Source organism: Anas acuta, chromosome 24 (genome assembly GCF_963932015.1).
Source record: "Anas acuta chromosome 24, bAnaAcu1.1, whole genome shotgun sequence".
NCBI classification, from domain to species: domain Eukaryota; kingdom Metazoa; phylum Chordata; class Aves; order Anseriformes; family Anatidae; genus Anas; species Anas acuta.
Genome location: NC_089002.1, coordinates 6700081 through 6716728, shown reverse-complemented (window position 1 = coordinate 6716728; position 16648 = coordinate 6700081). Strand labels below are relative to the sequence as shown.

Sequence of the window (16648 nt, the reverse complement as noted above, 5' to 3'; positions counted from 1 at the left end):
GCTGTGCCTCTTGCTTAATTACACTCCTTATTGCCCAGAAGGCCCCCAGTCAATTAGCGAGACTTAATCGCCATCTGAAAGAGGAGCTGCTGGAGCAGCGTGGCTTTGGGAGGAAATTGGTAGGAAACAATTATTTAGAGGAGGTACTTCTTTCATTTTTGGAAGAAAAACAGAAATACATCTTTGAAGCCTTCCTAGACGCCGACAGACAAGCTGCGGTCCTGCAGTACTGTCCCAGTGAGCCCCAAAACTTGCAGGATTTTGGGAAGCTGGCAGCGTGCAGCTCCCTAACAAGGATGGTTTCTGCTAACACAGCCACCACAGTTCGCAAGGGAATATTCCCCACATGCACAGTGCATTGTCTTATGCTGTGACAATAATAGAAAAGCTACTGAGTCACAACAAACATTTAGGTTCAGTGTGTGTATATTTTTGTTTTCCTGAAAGGTTTATTGTTACCCAGACAAGTTTCATTAGTAATGCCAGGGAAATGGCTTCTGCGGTGGTTTCAGTAACTCCTCGCTTTGAGTGGCTCCAACACCCTCACCCACGTCTCTGCCAGCCCAGCACATGCACACGCTGATCCTCTCGCTGTGGTCCCTGCCGGCAGGAAGAACGGGCAGGCATAAAAATGGCAATAAAACCCCCTTCTGGAGCAGTTTTAAACTTGGTTCTGACCTGCTCAGGTGCGCCCAGCTGACTGCTCACGAGTTCCCTCTGCTCTCCCCCTGCTGCGGGGCCGTTCAGGTGCTGGGGTGGGTGCTCAGTCCCCAGGGGTGGCCCAGGGGAAGGAGCTGGCACTGAGATCAAAAACGAGAGGCGTGGATTAGTTCCCAACAACCGTCAGGGATCTACTGGTGTTGAGTAGTCGGATTTGCATAAAATACTTGCATGCTCTGTAGCAATCCAGCCCACACAAAAAGCAGGCACCGAAATGGAAACCTGCAGGTGAAAAACCTGGCCGCCCCTCCGGAGAGCTGCAGTCCTGGCATTTTCCCTGCGAAGTCTAAGAAAATCCCAGCTGGAAGAACCGAGCTCCTTTTCAGAGGGGTGGCACCACGTTAGCGTGCAAGCTGCTTCCAAGCAGAGCGTGTGCCCCACGCTGAAGCTGGGTTCAAGGAATTTGGCATCCTGACTCCAGCTCTGCCTTGTAGCCCTCCCGGGGAAGGGAGGCTGCTGAGGTCCGGGCAGGGGCGAGCGGGCAGGCTCCTGAGCTGCAGGTTGTGCTCGGTTCCAAAGCGAAGGAGCTGAGACAAAAGTAATTATTTCAGCTATTAGCTGCTAAGAATAGAGCCCGCGGGGGTGCTGTGCATGGCTGAGGTGCACTGACAGCACAGTTGGAGGTAGCAGGGATGGCGGTGGAAGCCCAGAAATAGCCGCTCAGCACTTTGAAGCTGCGTGAGTCACCAAAATACATGGTGGGGGGACAGGCAGGGGGGAGAGGAAATTACCCCCAGCCCGTACATGCGGAGCAGAACATGCCCCTGGGCTGAACGCTGGGTTTTCTGGGGGGAGAGCAGCGTTTCTGACCAAGGAGGGCATCCTCCTGCCCCAGCAGATGTCCAGCACGAGCCCACCCAAGGGGCAGCCCGGCCCTAGCCCTGTGTGGCCCCCCCAGGTCTCAGCCCCGTGCCCGGGCTCCGTCTCTCGGTGGTTCTCGAATATTTGCAAAAGCCAAACATTGCCGGGGAAGGGGTGGCGGGGCGGGGGAATGGAGTGATCTCGGTCCAGCTGTGTTTCATTGTGTTTTCCCAACTGCTAATCTCACTTAAAGTTCCCTTTACAAATACCTGATAAATGGTTAAACGCAGGAACAGCAGGTATTTAAATACAGGACTGGTAAATGACCAGGTGCTGGGCTGGCGGCTCACACACACCTTTACTGTCGCGTCCCGGTGCTGCTCAGGACAAATCGTGGCGATACCACTTCGTGTTTTTCCTCAATATAGTTTGTAAGAGGCAATTTTCCTTTCGTGCTGTTTGTGCAGCTCTGGGTACAACACATTCCTGATCTATGACTAGGATTCCAAACTGCATAGTAAAATGAATAATAATGATAGTAAAAGTTGTACAACTGTTTTTATGCGGCAATCTTTGTGTTGCTTTAGTGTTGGGTTTTCCCAGCCTTTGTACATGGAATTAAAAAAGAAAAAAAAAAATCTATTTTGTAAAAAACACCATACCCAACCCAAACCAGGACAAAACAACAACAACAAAAAACAAAACAAAACCCCACAATCTCAAATTTAAAAGATTTCTTTCGTATCAGTCCCGGGTGCAACTACAGAAAGTCAAGCTGGGCAGAATTAAACATCGCAGCTGGAGCACGGACAGGGCAGCAGACATGCTAAAAATAGATTAATCCTAATTACAGCCACACTTCTACTTTTTCAGGGTTTCCCGTTTCACATGGGGACACGAGGCTGTGAATGGACGGGGGGTCAGAGCCTGCTGCAGCAGGCGAGGGGCCAGGGTCGCACGGTGCCGGGTCATGCCGGGCTCCAGCCAGGTGCCGTCCTTGGGGGGCAGCGGGTGTTGGTGGCAGCCCCCTCCTCACCCACCTCGGGGTGCCCCGGCTCGGGACGGGCTGACACGGTCTGGCCTCAGCCTCCTGCCCTGGAAATCCAGCTCTCCGCAGTTGGCAAAAGCAGGAGAAACAGCCCAAGCAAACTGCTGGAAAATAGGGTCAGGTAACATGCGGGTTTGGGGTTGGAAATGTAAAAGATCACAGCCTGCCTGCAGGCTTCTTGTGCTGCCCGCAGCCCCCCGAGGATTACGCTCCTGGAACGGGTTGCACGGCGTGGTTAAAGCCCCGAGGAGGGTCCCTGGTGCCAGTGCATCCCATAGGACTCCAGAGGAATGTCCGTAAATCCCTGCTTGTTTATTTATGACAGCAGGCATATAGAGAGCCGACCTACTACCTCATAAGCAGAATTACGAAATATTTAGATAAAAATACACATATTTAAGACTCTGCTTCCCAAACAACAGGAGTTCTTTTCTCACATAAACCCAATGAAACTATGGAAAACAACTATTTTCCCACCCTGAAGATGTCTGTTAATTACCAATTTAAATATTTAGTCAGAAAATGTATTGCTATAATTATGTAGTTTTATTAGAAAGCAGGACTTAATGTAGTAATCACAAGGTGAGCAGGAGGGATGCATTTGGGTCTGCACAGATTGCCGCTGTGGTGACAAACAGCCAGCAACTGGAAGCCCTTCTGGGCCACTAAAACAAGGGAAAACTTCATCAAAAATTTACTCAGGATCTAGGATTTACATAACTGAGAAACAAAGCTCCCACAACTACAGGGGAAACACCGAGGATTCCATTCAAAGCACCTAACTGAGCTTGTTTGGATGCCGTAGAAAAAATAGAGCAAGTCCTGACAAATTTTAGGATTCAGCCATCAAAGCGGGCAGGATCCGAGCGCTGTCAGCACCACGCCGAGGTCGGCCGGGCAGGCGGCACCAGGGCGGAGAGAAATTCTGGTGGGGAAGGAGGCAGGCATCTGTCTGGGAAAACCTCCCTTGTTTTGAGCATTGGTAAATATTATTTTTCTTAACAGCTTTTGAGAGATTTCATTATACATTTTTGGCATTCATCTCCCCACTGAAGCGAAGATCTGGGATTCAGGGCTGCTTTGTCACATTTTTTCATTAAATGGGAAATACCCTCTCCAGAACGGCCGTACCGCTGGGCTTAGGGCTGCTCACCTGGGCTGACAGAAATTCATCTGCACGTCCCTGGTTTGATTCTCACACAAGATGGCCACACGCATTGAGTCTGCCATGTCCCGGCTGCCCTTGGAGCAGTTTTTGGCTGTTCTGCAGCCCAGGGCTGTCAGTCCTGCTGCCTCCTCCCAACTTGCTGAAGCTACGTCCTGGATACAGGAAAACCTCCTATTAAAAGTTTCACCAACCTTCATGACAAAGCAAAACTTTCCAGTTGGGAGAAAAAAAAAAAAAAAGGGGGGGGGGGGGGGGAACCTCTGATTAGGGACTTTTCCAGGCAGCTTTCTCAGCACCACTGTCCCTCACCTGAAGCAAGACCTCTGCCTCCTGCCCATGCTTTGCAGGATACCCAAGCAGAAAGGCAGCTCGAGTGAAAAGCAGCCTGGTGGTCCCTTAGAGACCCACGGACACGAGGGCTCCTCTCACTGAATATGCCAGCCCCTGCCTGGAATGAAATTGTGATATATTCAGAGTGGTTTCATTCAGCTCAGCTGAATAAACCCTCACCATCACTAACCGGGGCGTTTTTGCCTTTCATGCTGGTTCTGATGCTGGCAAGTCCTGCCTGAGTTTTGTAGCTTCCTGCTGTCTCGTCCTTGAAACTGGGATTGTAAATTATTTTGGCTGGTGATAAACTGTCTTTGCTTGTACAGCACTGAGCCACTCTGGCCCCTGGGTCCCGGCTGAGGCTTCTCACCGCTTCTAAAAATAAGTAATTATAAGGTATTATCTCTTAAAAATACTTGTTAAAAAGAGGAAGCAAGAAGAGACTCATTTCCCATCTGTTCTCTCCCCTAACTACCAACACATTTTTAAAAATCTGCTTCTAAATTGTCTTTTTGGTCAGTTCTCTTCTGTAGCCTTTCTTAAAATAAGGGTGCACAACAGTTTAAAAGTTAGGATGGGTACTTTGCACTTAGAAAACAAGATTCATTTGGATACCACAAGTTCTAAAATCCAAATTACCATTAACAGAATAAAAATAAATCACAAAAATATTTTTGTGCAAGAGCTGGTTATTTTTCCCAGCCCAGAACTATTTTGCAAACCACTCTTGATTAGAAGTTGAATTTTCTAATTTTTTCTTCCTAAGAAAAAATAGATATTTTCAGTATATTTTCATTATTCTTTTTTGACCAATTCTGATTAGTCATATCAGTCTGCCTGTAGATTTTTTTCCCTTTCCAGAATGGGATACCTTTGCTTTGAGTGCTTTGGATAATTCGTAAAGTAGAAAAAAAAAAAAAATTAAACATTACAAAACAAAACAGATGAAAACACTTTCAGCTTTGCTCATGTCCCTGCCAACTATTTTTCTTTTTAAAGAAAACAAAAAACAAACCAGCCCCTTCTCAGCCCGTACAGGACTGTATCATTTTACTGCTTTAAAGGGGAAAGCACGGCCGAGGATGAGCGCTCAACCCGCTGGCAGCGCCAGCACCAACGGGACAGCAAGGACAGGGTTTAAGCCTCTGAGCCAGCCTCTAATGCTATTTCTCCCCCAAAAAATAAAGCATTAAGAATATATTGTAACTAATATATTAAGTTTGAAGCCTTTTTTAAACAACTGTTTTGAACAGCACACCAAAGATCAACCATATTATTAAGAGATTAATAGCGTGAACACGATTTATTTGCCTGTTGGCTGTGCTGGACACAGGCCACCACTTTTTAATTTTAATTTTTTTCCCACACTGTCATTTTGTGTTCCTCACAACCGGGCCCGGAAAAGGAGGCATTTAATACTTCAAAAAGACAAGAGTAGTATTTCTAGCAGGCCTTTACCTCCTTCTCATTTATACCTGTGCTGAGCAGTTTCTCTCTTTGGAAGTCAGCAATAGCTCGGTGCACTTTAACACACCGAAACCAGCCTGGCAGAAACTCGCCTTGTGAGGCTTTTGTGCTGCCATCCACTGCCGCATTCTCTGAGCAGGTTACTGTGAAAGATAAATAGCCGAGTCCCGAAGTGATTTAATGGAGTTTCCAAAACCTTCTGTCAGTAAAAGCTCTGCTTGGTGTAGGAACTTTACACTTTTTTTTTTTTTTTTTTAACTGTAACTCACTCCAGGTTTCATTTGCCCCTTTGATGGGTTTTTCTCCCACAGGAAGGTTTTTCACCAAGTTGTTGAGATGATTGTGTTCCAGGTACGCTCAGGGCTGCCAGAAGTGTTGCATCACTTGCGGGTCGGGCAGATCCCATGGGTTGCGTTGGCTCCATCCCTCTGGGGAAGGTGGGGACCATTTTCTGCACAGCATCACCTCGAGCTCTCCTGAGTCCAGCTGAAGCCATCTGCTTTGCCTCCAGCACACAGCTCATATCAGCAGTCACAAAAACACTGTCTTTCTGCACTACTAAAGCCGTTTCTAGATGCTGTATTTGTCCTGGGTTTTCTGCCCTAGGTTGTTGAAGCTTGCTACAGTGCTGAGGACCGGCAGATGCCCATGGGCTGATAGTTTATGCTTCAGAATTCAGCTGAAGGAACTCTATTTTGGAGGAATAGATGAGCTTTCTCTTTTCCCACAGCAATAGCAAACATTCCCCTCTGCTCTATGTGCTGTGGTTTCGAACATTTCCAGCAGACTTGGACCCTGGCTCTCAACATACAGACCTCGGTGCTGCAGCGTGGACCTTCCTGCTCAGGTCCCCACGCTGCACTTGGAGGCCAGGGAGCCACCTGGGGGTCCCTTGGGAGCCCACAGGGGGTCACTTGTCCCTGGCCAGCTCCTCAATACAGGCCGATATGGGCTGGGAAGCCTGGGGGAGTTGCCGCAGGCTGCAGGCCAGAAGATGGCCGCCGCTCGGCCTCCGTCACCTCAGTGCGCCGTGAGGCGAGGGCTCGCCACGGCGTGAGGTGCGCTTCATGTGCTGCTGTCCTGGGTTCACCCACAGCCCTATTTTCCACACGTAACCATGGTAACCCGAATTATCTTGCAGAGGTGTGCATTAGCCCTGTTTGCCGCAACCGCACATCGAAGCCCACCGCTGGGCACGCTCCGCTCACTGGTGGATGTGAGGTGCCTGAAGCCGTGCGGAATGGGAGGTCGCCTTTGCCATTACAACACGATCCCAGAGAGGGCAGAGCGGGAGGTGGGGAGAAGGAAGAGGAAGAGTAGGAATGCCAGAGCGGTTCAGGCACAATGCTGGCTCTCAGCAATATGATTAGTTACTTGGCAACGAGAGCAAGGTGTGTCAGAGGGGATGGGACACAAACACGCCAGCCCCAGCAACAGCTCCAGAAGAGAGGAAACTCACGGCCAGTACGGCTCGCCTGGTTTTGCCATGGAGCACATAAAAGGCAAGAATTAAGTAACACCTGGAAGCAACCTCCCACCGAGCACATTATAAAACAGCGTCAGGTCCCTTGCTGCCCATTCTCAGAAAATGTTTTTCAAGCAACAGCACTTGGTTCACCAGAAAGAAAGTTGCCTGTCCTGACCCTCTGCCTACACGGAGCCGTCTCACCCAGCTAGGGAGAGCACAGATGCCTCCATCGTTTAGGCTGTCCCGAGGGATTTCATGCTTGCCACTGCTCTGGAGGTGCTGCGGATCGGCTCGATCCTAACAAATGGCATTCCTCAAAAGAGGAAAAGGCCTCCAGATTTCCTGAGACCTAAATCATTGGAAAGCCTGCTGCATTGTACACAGAATTATCAGCCCCAAGAAGTTAAAAAGCAGAAGTCAAAACCAAAGAGAGACTTAAAAAGTTTTCCTCATAAATTCTTTTAAATCAAGATAAAGGGAAGAGACACACACGCGTCTTAAAGAATGAAAAGAAAATGGATTCTAAAATTATTATTGAGTGGATTCTAACTCAGTAGTAATATTAGAAGAAAAGTCATTTCTGAGCAGTCAGGGACTGCTGAGCTGACAGGCTTACACTGCAACTGTCCTGGTTGCATTGAGGTACCAAGACTTGAATTCCAATTTATTTTAAATTGAATATTTCACCTCACTCAAGAAGGAGGACAAAAAACACATCTATATTCTTTTGTAAACATATAAACATAGTTTCCATACTCGTTTCTTTGTTGCACAACAGTACTAGAAGGGTTGGTTTCATCTCTGAGGCAAAGGATTGCACAGAAAAGCAAAGGCTGCTGTAAATGAACTATCGAGCATCACCTACACACCAGCAGAGCTGCCCAGGAGATGCGATGGGCACCCAGACCAGGCTATTAACTCCGAAGGACTGGCAGCCAAAGCAAGCAATGCCTGGGGAAACAGTGTGCTGGATGAGGCACGCAAGTGGCACGTCAGCATATGGTGGTAATTCTGCCTCCCAGTGCAAGGACACAAGGAAATTCTGCATGCTTCGGGGCAGCGAGGCAAGCTGTGACTCCAAGAACAGCATCTGCATTAACCTTGCTGCTCTGTTTTGATCATTTTCCTACAGTCCCCAAACGACCACAGCCCAGTAACAGAGCTTCTCTCCTTTTGGAAACACTGTCTCGCTTTACTGCCCACGTCTGTAGGACAGTTAGCTTTCAAAGAGGTAAATCTACAGCAGGGTAAAAGGTCCAGGGTATTTATAAGAAGTCAAGGAGTCTGTGAAATGGAAGCTTGTGCGGGAAACTGTCTTCTGGCATTTACCATACCCTGTTTCCATCAGTAATAAGTCTTGGGTGAGAAGAGGGAGATGCTGAAGGGGAATATAGGGAAACAGCTTGGATATGACAGGTGAAAATAAGGCCATCAGAGCTGCACATCAACGAGCCAAGAATGAGCGAGACCTAAGTCTCAGCCTTCCCTCTGACACACGCTCTTTCAACAGGGCTACCTGGGGGAGCCCTGGGCTCCCCGAGGGTTTGCTTTTCAGCTTCTAAGAGCCTCCCTCCTTAGCAATGCCCTCTCCGAGATGCAGCGAATGCTTTCTGCAATGTCAGCCTGGAGACCTGCGGCTGCCGTGCTGGAGCTGGGAGCTGGAGGCTTCCTCCAGCAGCTGGGAGGGGGCACATGGGCAAGGGCAGCAGCAGAAGGCACCCATTTTGCCCTGACTCCTGCGAGTGCGCATTTGCTTCTGCACAGCCTCACTACCAAACCCGCTGAAATCCAGGTTATATAATGCCACTGCTGCCTCGAAACAGGGAGGTTAAAATGAGGTCGTCCAAGATGAGAGCTGACTGTGGCCTGCAGCCGGCTCTGGAGGACGATCTGCTGCCTGGACCGGACCCTGGGCGGAGGGGAAAACCAAAATGCTGGGTGCTGGAGTGTGCATTAACACGCAGCCAGGATGCTGAAAGTCACTTGAGCATTCAGGGTGTGGAGAATGAGCTGGCAGCATTTGGAGATGGTACAAAACCAGCGGGGCTCATCCACAGTAAAACAGGGAGGAGTAAAGGAAGGACCTCACGATAGGCAGTGGGCTGGGGAAAAAAAACAAACTGATTGACTTCAGAATTTGTAGGAATGCTCAAAGGGGTAGGTTAAAAAATGTACCCCTAACTGAAGGCTTCCAAGTGTGATGTGGGAATGACGGTAGATAGGTAGATAAATGCTGTGCCTGCTGGCTTCCCGAGGTGCTCCCTGCCAGGCAGGGGAAAAGGCCAGCTCTTGGCATGATGGATTTGTGCAGCCCCGGCAGGGCAGGGCTAACTCTTGCCTTTGCATCATTCTGTTTACGTGACGAACTGTACTGAGCAGGCAGCGTGACAGTCCATGGTCACAGGGCACCGTGAAACTGCAGGACGCTGGATAAACACTCCAGAGAGCAGCTTTGTGTTGCATCCAGCCCCAGGTCTTACTCATTTCACAGTCCAGCGTAGCCAGCACCATTAAAACATTTTAAAGGGTGCACGTTGTACTTTCTTTCCATCAATGTTGTACAACTGGTATGCTGTGGAAAAGCCACCACATGAAAGTGGACCCAGGTAAGAAAGCATAGGACCATAATAGAAATGTGAAGTCCTGCTTTAAAGGCAGATATTTATTTTCCAGAAAACTAGTGCAATTCCTACAGAACAAAGAACAAAAGCTTCCTTCTGTAAACCCATTTCACAGAGACCACGAGGTGGGGAAATCTATCACGCTTAGGTAACTGGTATTTGAGTAGCGCAGGGTTAGTGTGTCAGTGAGCTTCAGCACTGCACATTTAGTCGTTCAATGACTGGAGTCCCTAAAAACAACTCACAGATGCCTTACAACTTTGGACCATTGCAAAGAAAAAGAGACAGAAGTCATGTTATCAAGGGCACGAAAGTTTGATTGAGAAAGACCTAGTGCCTTCTAATAGAAAGGAAAAAAAATACCTGTCTTCCATTTCCATGGTAACTCCTTCCTTCAAAGCACTTTTAAGTTGTTTCCTGTTCCTCTAGCTTCTTTGCAGGCTTTAGAACAGAACAGTCAAGGCTGGAGAGCTGGTAGCACACCTGCAGCAGGACGGCAGATGAGAAACTACATCTTCCTCTCTGACAGCACGTGATGAGCTGAGCTTCTGTCCCACCAGGGAGACATCTGTGTTACCATCGCTAAACTGAATGTTTACTGACTGCAGAAAAAAAGCAAACTACCTTTCTGCAGAAGACAGCAAGAAGGGGTCAGCGCTGCTCCAGCCTCTCTCCTTGCAGGAGCTGGTGCATGTGAGCTACACAAGTTGCTTCTAGTAGAGGTCCCATCTCAGGAAGGAGTCCTGTGGTTATACTCCAAAGGACGCTGGTTTGTAAGGGTAATATTTTTATAGGCAACCATCCGTGTCAGCCTTTGCTGCTCTTAGCATCAGCACACCCTTCTGTGTTACTTGCCTTTTGTTTTTCAAAGGAGGTGGGCAGGCTGAGAACTCAGAAGGGCCAGCCAGGGCCATGCAGTCCTCTAAGCCCTGCTCCAGTCTGACAGCGATCCTAAGGCAAGGAATTATCTCGAGTAAAATACTCGCTCAAATGGACCATGAACACAGCTGCAGGATACTTTGTTAGCAGCTGATAATGTAGGTAAGAAGTGTTTTGTCAGATGGGCAGCGTATGAAAATAAGTCTGAGCAAAAGAAACTTAAGCCTCTTAAATATTAAAGTTCCAAAATTAAACCCTTGTTTATATAACGATTGGGTCACTGCAGCAGAACACGGGAGTTGGCAGCATTGTACCAAAAAAGGCACTGCGAAGCGCAGACCTTTCCACGGGGCACCGAGTCTCCTGCAGAAACAGCCTCTGCGGTGGGGGATTTCTGCTCATTTCTGTCTCTCCCGGGCCCCCTGCCCCGTTAATATCCACACCTGATCCACTCGCTCAGCCTGCACAGCGTGGTCTCATGCAGCAACCCCGTGAGCTCCAACGCCGGCCGGGCTCTGCGCAGGCAGGGAGCTGCTCCGGAGCCACCTCCAACACAAATCCAGCTGGTTTCGGCTGCCCTCCACCTCTGCAGGGCGGGGATCCAGGTCTTCTGGGTACCTGCAAACAAAGGGCTGCCTTGAGAATTAACCCTAAAACTGATCCTCATCCTTGCTGCTCATTAAAACCTCCACTGGGGTGAATGGGTTGGAAAAGCAGGCGTGCTGCTGCTAAAGGTGCTAAGTGCAGTTCCTTCTCAGCGCCTTTCTCAAGTCTGTCCTGTTGCACTGTCCTCTTCTATCGAGCAGGTCAATTTGTAGACCACAAGTCCAATTTTGTGGATTTAAACAATGATGCAAGCTGTATTTTTTTTTCTTTTCAGAATAAGGAATGAAACTGGTAATGAAGTCTCTAGAAACACTCCGGAAAACAACGCAGTAATGTGAGAAATGCAGCTTGGCATAACTTTAGGAGAAAAAGTAGGCAGGAATCAAATACCTCTGCTGCTTTAGCTTGGCTAATTGCAAATGATACCACAACAAACTACAAGTAAGAAAAATATAGAAAATAACTTTATGAAGCTCTTCTATTGCAGAGTATCTTTAAAAAGCCTTCTAGAAAGCCCTTTATCATGTTACTAAGCACACCTTTATTTATTATTTTGTAAGAAAAAAGCACAGAAGAACTTAATCCAAACTAAATATTTAACCAAACAGCAATTAACTAACAATGATGAATGGTAAACAGTCCTAGTCCCAGGCTAAACCGGGACTTTAAAGCCTGTTTATCTGGGCTAAAGCTGCCCGAGGGAAAGGCAACTTTATTGAGTAAAGTTTGTCTCTGCCACCTCGCTATTAAAAGAGTCTACAAACAGAAACGACATCATACGTTCTGAAAGGAAAAAAAAAAAAAAAGAACATAACAACCCATTGCCTAGAACATACAATGCTTTATGGAACAATTATCCCTAAATAGAAAAGCAGAGAAAGCACGAAGCTGCAAAGCAGCCACTTTCAACCTCCGTGGCCTTCCGTTAAAGCAGAAATGAGCGAGAGAGCCCCTCAAGCCCACCTCCTGCTCCCATTTAGCCCCGGCTGGACAGTCCCACTTATCCGCTAGGAAGGAGTGAGCCTGGGCAGAGTTGTCTGAGACTTCATCTGCGCAGGTCCACGTGTTTAAAAGCAACAGAATTAGCTTTTATTATTATTACTATATATTATTATTATGCATATCTATTCTTCTTATATATATTATGTATACCTATTATTCTTATATATAATTGTTATTATTATATTAAATGCAAGATAATTAGCTTTTTATTACTATTCTTACATATATTTATTATTCTTATGCATACCTATTATTCTTATATATATTACGTGTATCTGTTATTATTATTGCTGTTATGGGATGGGATGGGACGTGCAGGGGGTGGGCTGGGACTGGATGTGCGCAGGCTGTGCACACCCGGGATGCTCCCGGGCTGTGCCGTGCCGCAGCCGCCCCCCCGCAGCCCCGTTCCCCCTCGTGCACCCCCTGCATCCCCCCCATATCCCCCCCACTCCCCCCCCCGGTACCTGCCTGGCTGCTCGCAGCATCCCCACGGCTCCGGGGGGGGGGGGGGACCAGCAGCGGCTGCCCCTGGCCGTGCAGGATGCAGCCGGAGCAGGAACGGAGGCGGGGGGGGGGCGGTAGCGGGACCCCCCCTGGGGCCCCCGGTGCCCCCCCAACCCCGGCTCGATGCGGCCAAGGTGACCCCGCGCCGCCTGCAGCTCCCGGGAGGCGCCGGGCATCGGCCCCCCCCCGGGCCCGGCTGGATGGGGGGGCCGGGGGGGCCGTCGGACGGGCGGAGGCAGAGCTCCTCGCTGCCCGGGGTGCTCCTTCTCGGCCGCATTTTCCTATTCTTGCACATAGGACCCGGGGTGTCCTGGCCCAGGAATGCCTGAGAAAGCTTTAAAAATCCGGAGCGGGAGAGGCAAACCTATTTTGGGATCTTCTTCAATAAATACGTTTAAAAAAAAAAAATAAAAAAATAAAAGAGCAGCAGGAGGAGGAATCCGTTTGTGAAGGTTGGTTTTGAAGCGCTGCTCGCTCTCTCCAGTTCTGCAGCTACTCCGTGTGTCACCGCGCGTCTCCGTGGCCACCTTCCAGCACCTCCACAGTCATTAGTGGGTATTATTCGCGCTCCCTCCTAGGAAGCAGGGGGATAATCATTCCCCATTTAACGGATGGGAAACTTGGCACAGCACAGATTAAGTGATTTGCTGACAGGCACATAAGAAAATTGCGCTAGTCAAGCATTCTCTCAATTATGCCATCCTTGTAACTGCATAATTTCCCTCTGTGATTCCAAACACGGAGCAAACTCCCCGTGTCGGGCTGCAGTTCTGCCTGCAAAGCGTGCGGCCAGCGTTAGCACCCACACATTCACGGCAGGATGAGTTACACCACGCTGCATGCTCAGCACAGAATAGCAGTCTTGGTGATCCCCCGGGCTGTGTCAAAGCATTTCAGGTCTGTCCCATGCAGGTGTGGAGCCAGGGGACCGAGGGATGCTCGGCTGCGTGGGTGCTGCACAGCCCCCTGCCAATACTCATGGCAGAGCCGAGCGCTGCTTCACGCCTGGCAATTCACATGGAAGCACGTGAGGGTCCCTCAGCTCCTTCGACAGCCCTACAAAAATCCTATAGCCAGCCCAGAGTGGAGAACAAACCAGGCTTCGGGATCCTTGGGGTTTGGGTGCTGCAGCCCCCACGCAGTGAGCCCCCGGTGTTCCCACCCGGCCTCCTGCAGCACCCGCTGCTGCCTGGGCCGCGGGCTCTTCGGGCTCCCCTGCCCTCGTTTGAATTGGCCCGGCCTGCCCGGCCTCGTAATCTGCTGCTAAGTGGGACTGCCGATGAACGGCGAGATAAATTTAGAAAGAAATCTTTGTGTGGGTCAGAGGAAAAACACCGCGGCCGCTGGAATCCGAGCTGCAGCACCGCGGCCTGGTTCCCCTCGGTGCTCCTGCCTTCTGCCAGGGCTTCGTGCTCAGCTCCTTGCTGGGAAAGCAGGAGGGCCCTCAGGGCTTTCAGGTTTTCCTAAACTCCTCTGGAGATAGCAAACCAAGGAGTCCTGCAAGTACAAATGATTACTTTTAATGCATATTTGTGGAGAAGGTTGAGAGGCCAGAGAGCCGTGGGCTCCACGCTGCCCCAGCTCCAACCCTTCAGCCTCTTCCAGAGCAAGTTTACTTCCCCCGGGATTTGTTTATACACCACAGGAGGGAGGGCAGTTTTACTTAATTCCTCTCTCATAAGCATCAGACTTCTGCCAGCCACGCCAGAGCAGCATTGTTCCTTCGGAATTGCTTCTGTTAATCTGTTAAATTGTTTTCAAACAAGAAAAAATAATGGAATTAGTGGTGCAAAATCCCCCATGAAATCTGGAATCCAGTGCCACTTTCCTTACTGAAAGTCTGAACACCGTTCAAAACCATTTTATCATTTGCTCATAAATTATAGTGTACCAACACAAGGAAAGAAAAATAATTTTCTGAATGATTTTCCTTTAATAAGCTATTAGGACCTTGTACTGTTAATTAAACTATTAATTAGATGTCTTATCATTCCTAAACATGTTAACATGTTGCCAAAGCTGCAATGAGCCTCTGGGGCAGGCAAAAGATAAGAAAAGAAGGAAGATGCAAACATAAAAATTAAAAAAATGAAGAAATAATAATCACAATTAAAAGAACCAGAAATAGCAAATAAATAATGCAGGCTAAGTAAAGCATTGTTTAATTTACAGGAATAAAATAAAAAAAGTGCAACCTGAAAACAAACTTGCCTTGTAGAGGCCCTTGGGACAGCTTTTATGCAAGACAAAAGAAGCGTAGCTGTCTTCAGGCTGTTTGTTTTCTACAAGTAGAGTGAGAAGACAGAGCTAGGCTCCTTTTTCCCCAACAAATTAGCTTTCTATTAAAAAATAACAGATAAACTTTCAACATTTTTTTCCAAGAAGCCCTGTCCCGTGCCCTGTTCTGTCCCTGCTCGGGGGGGTGATGCACGCCCCACACCGATCTGTGCTCAGCTGCGGCTCCGTGCCGGGGCTCACAGCAACAGTGTGCTAAAGTGGTTTTAAAGCCCGACTCTTCAGCGTTCGTCTTTGACAGTTTATCTCGAGGGACAGATAATCTCATTTATGTCTGCTACTACAAATCAAAACACCGGCAAATTAAATGGATCTGAAGGCTAAGATTAAAGCCTTAGAATTAAAACACCTGTGAGGCGCTTGCAACACCAATAGTTGTAAATATTATAATTATTTTTTTTCCTAGGGGATGGAAAAGCTCCACACAAACGCTGCTCCTGAAGGTGAAGGCAGAGCTGCTGTCTCACCACACGCAGGTACTCACGGCACTGCACAGCTCAACCATGGTGCAACACAGGGCACCCAGGGGCTGCAGCGCCGTGCCCAGGGCCGGTCAGTCACAGGAGCCTCCCCGCTCCTTGGCTGGCTCCTTGTTTTTTTCTGTCAGGCGCCTGGAGTTGGACCCAGGACGTTTTGGGAAGCCGCCTGCATTTCTGCCTTCACGGCGCTGGGGCTGCAAAGCTCGTGGGGCCTGGCGGCTGATGGAGCAGCCCCTGTCGCAGACCTCCCACGCCACTCCTGCACAACACGGCTCGCAACAAGCAGGTGTAAAAATGCATCGATAGGGAATTCATTTTAGAAATTTCATCTCAGGTGTTCGCAGCTCCTAGAATATCAGCTTCAAAACCTGTTGTATGTGTGTATTTCTTGCATGATTTCATATGCTACAGACACCTCTGGGGGGAATGTCCTGCTCCCTGGGGCGCAGCAGACAGTGGAGCAGGAGTGCGTGCTGCTTCTGCCTCGGCCCAAGTACCAAGTACACCATTGCCCAAATACCAGCCCCATTCTGGAGCAAGGCGTTAAATGTTTTAGCAAAGCACAGCCAGCAGATAGCAGCATTGCTATACGTATGTATGTATATACCTCAGGCTGCTCCTGCTGCGGTTTCAAAGTCACGCAGGAATTTCAGTGATGGCCTGAGCCCTGGCTCCGCTCTGTGGTGGGCAGCCACACAGCAAGCATCCGATCTGGCTGCAGCATGTGCTGGGGCTTCAAACACCAGTTAAAATTAATGAGGAATAGTACTTCTGCACGCTTAAAACTAAATTGCCTCGAACAGAGGAATGTGGTGCTTGGTGGGTGCTACAGGACAGCACCATGAGGACGTGCTTGTGCGTGACAGATCCTGTCACTGAGGGGCCTCTGCCGCCAGAACGGGTCTTCCCCATGCTACATCAATGAAAAAGAAATAAAGAACCAGCAGCAGAGAAAGGAAATGCTTTTCCCTGGCCTGGGACTTTCTGCTTTGCTATGAAGGGTTTGCGGTGCTGATGGGCAGGAGTCTGCTCACCTGAGAGGGTGGTGCTGTTTTTACTGTGCTCGACCTGGAAGATAAAGTTAATACAATTACAGAATTACAGAATCATTTAGGTTGGAAAAGACCTCTAAGATCATCAAGTCCAACTGTTAAATTAAAGCTTGTTTGCTCTGATAAATTTGATTGCTTTCAGCAATGCACAGAGCAAGCTATAAAGTTCTCAGTAGCACTTTACGGCCATTCCTATACAAAGGTG

At 48.8% G+C, this 16648-nt stretch overlaps 1 long non-coding RNA gene across 3 annotated transcripts in view; it reads right to left on the bottom strand.

Moving 5' to 3' along the window:
* Positions 1–13410, bottom strand: part of LOC137844221 (uncharacterized) — a 29468-nt gene extending 16058 nt beyond the window's left edge. Inside the window, exons 1-2 of one of the 3 annotated variants that reach the window (XR_011089852.1) lie at positions 12582–13356; positions 9987–11120 (exon numbers count right to left, since the gene is read on the bottom strand). This is a non-coding gene — a long non-coding RNA (uncharacterized lncRNA). Of the gene's footprint in view, positions 1–9632; positions 11121–12577 lie in introns of those variants that run through there. The other 2 variants (XR_011089851.1, XR_011089850.1) reach the window with 2 other exon arrangements.
* Positions 13411–16648: the final 3238 nt, after the last annotated feature.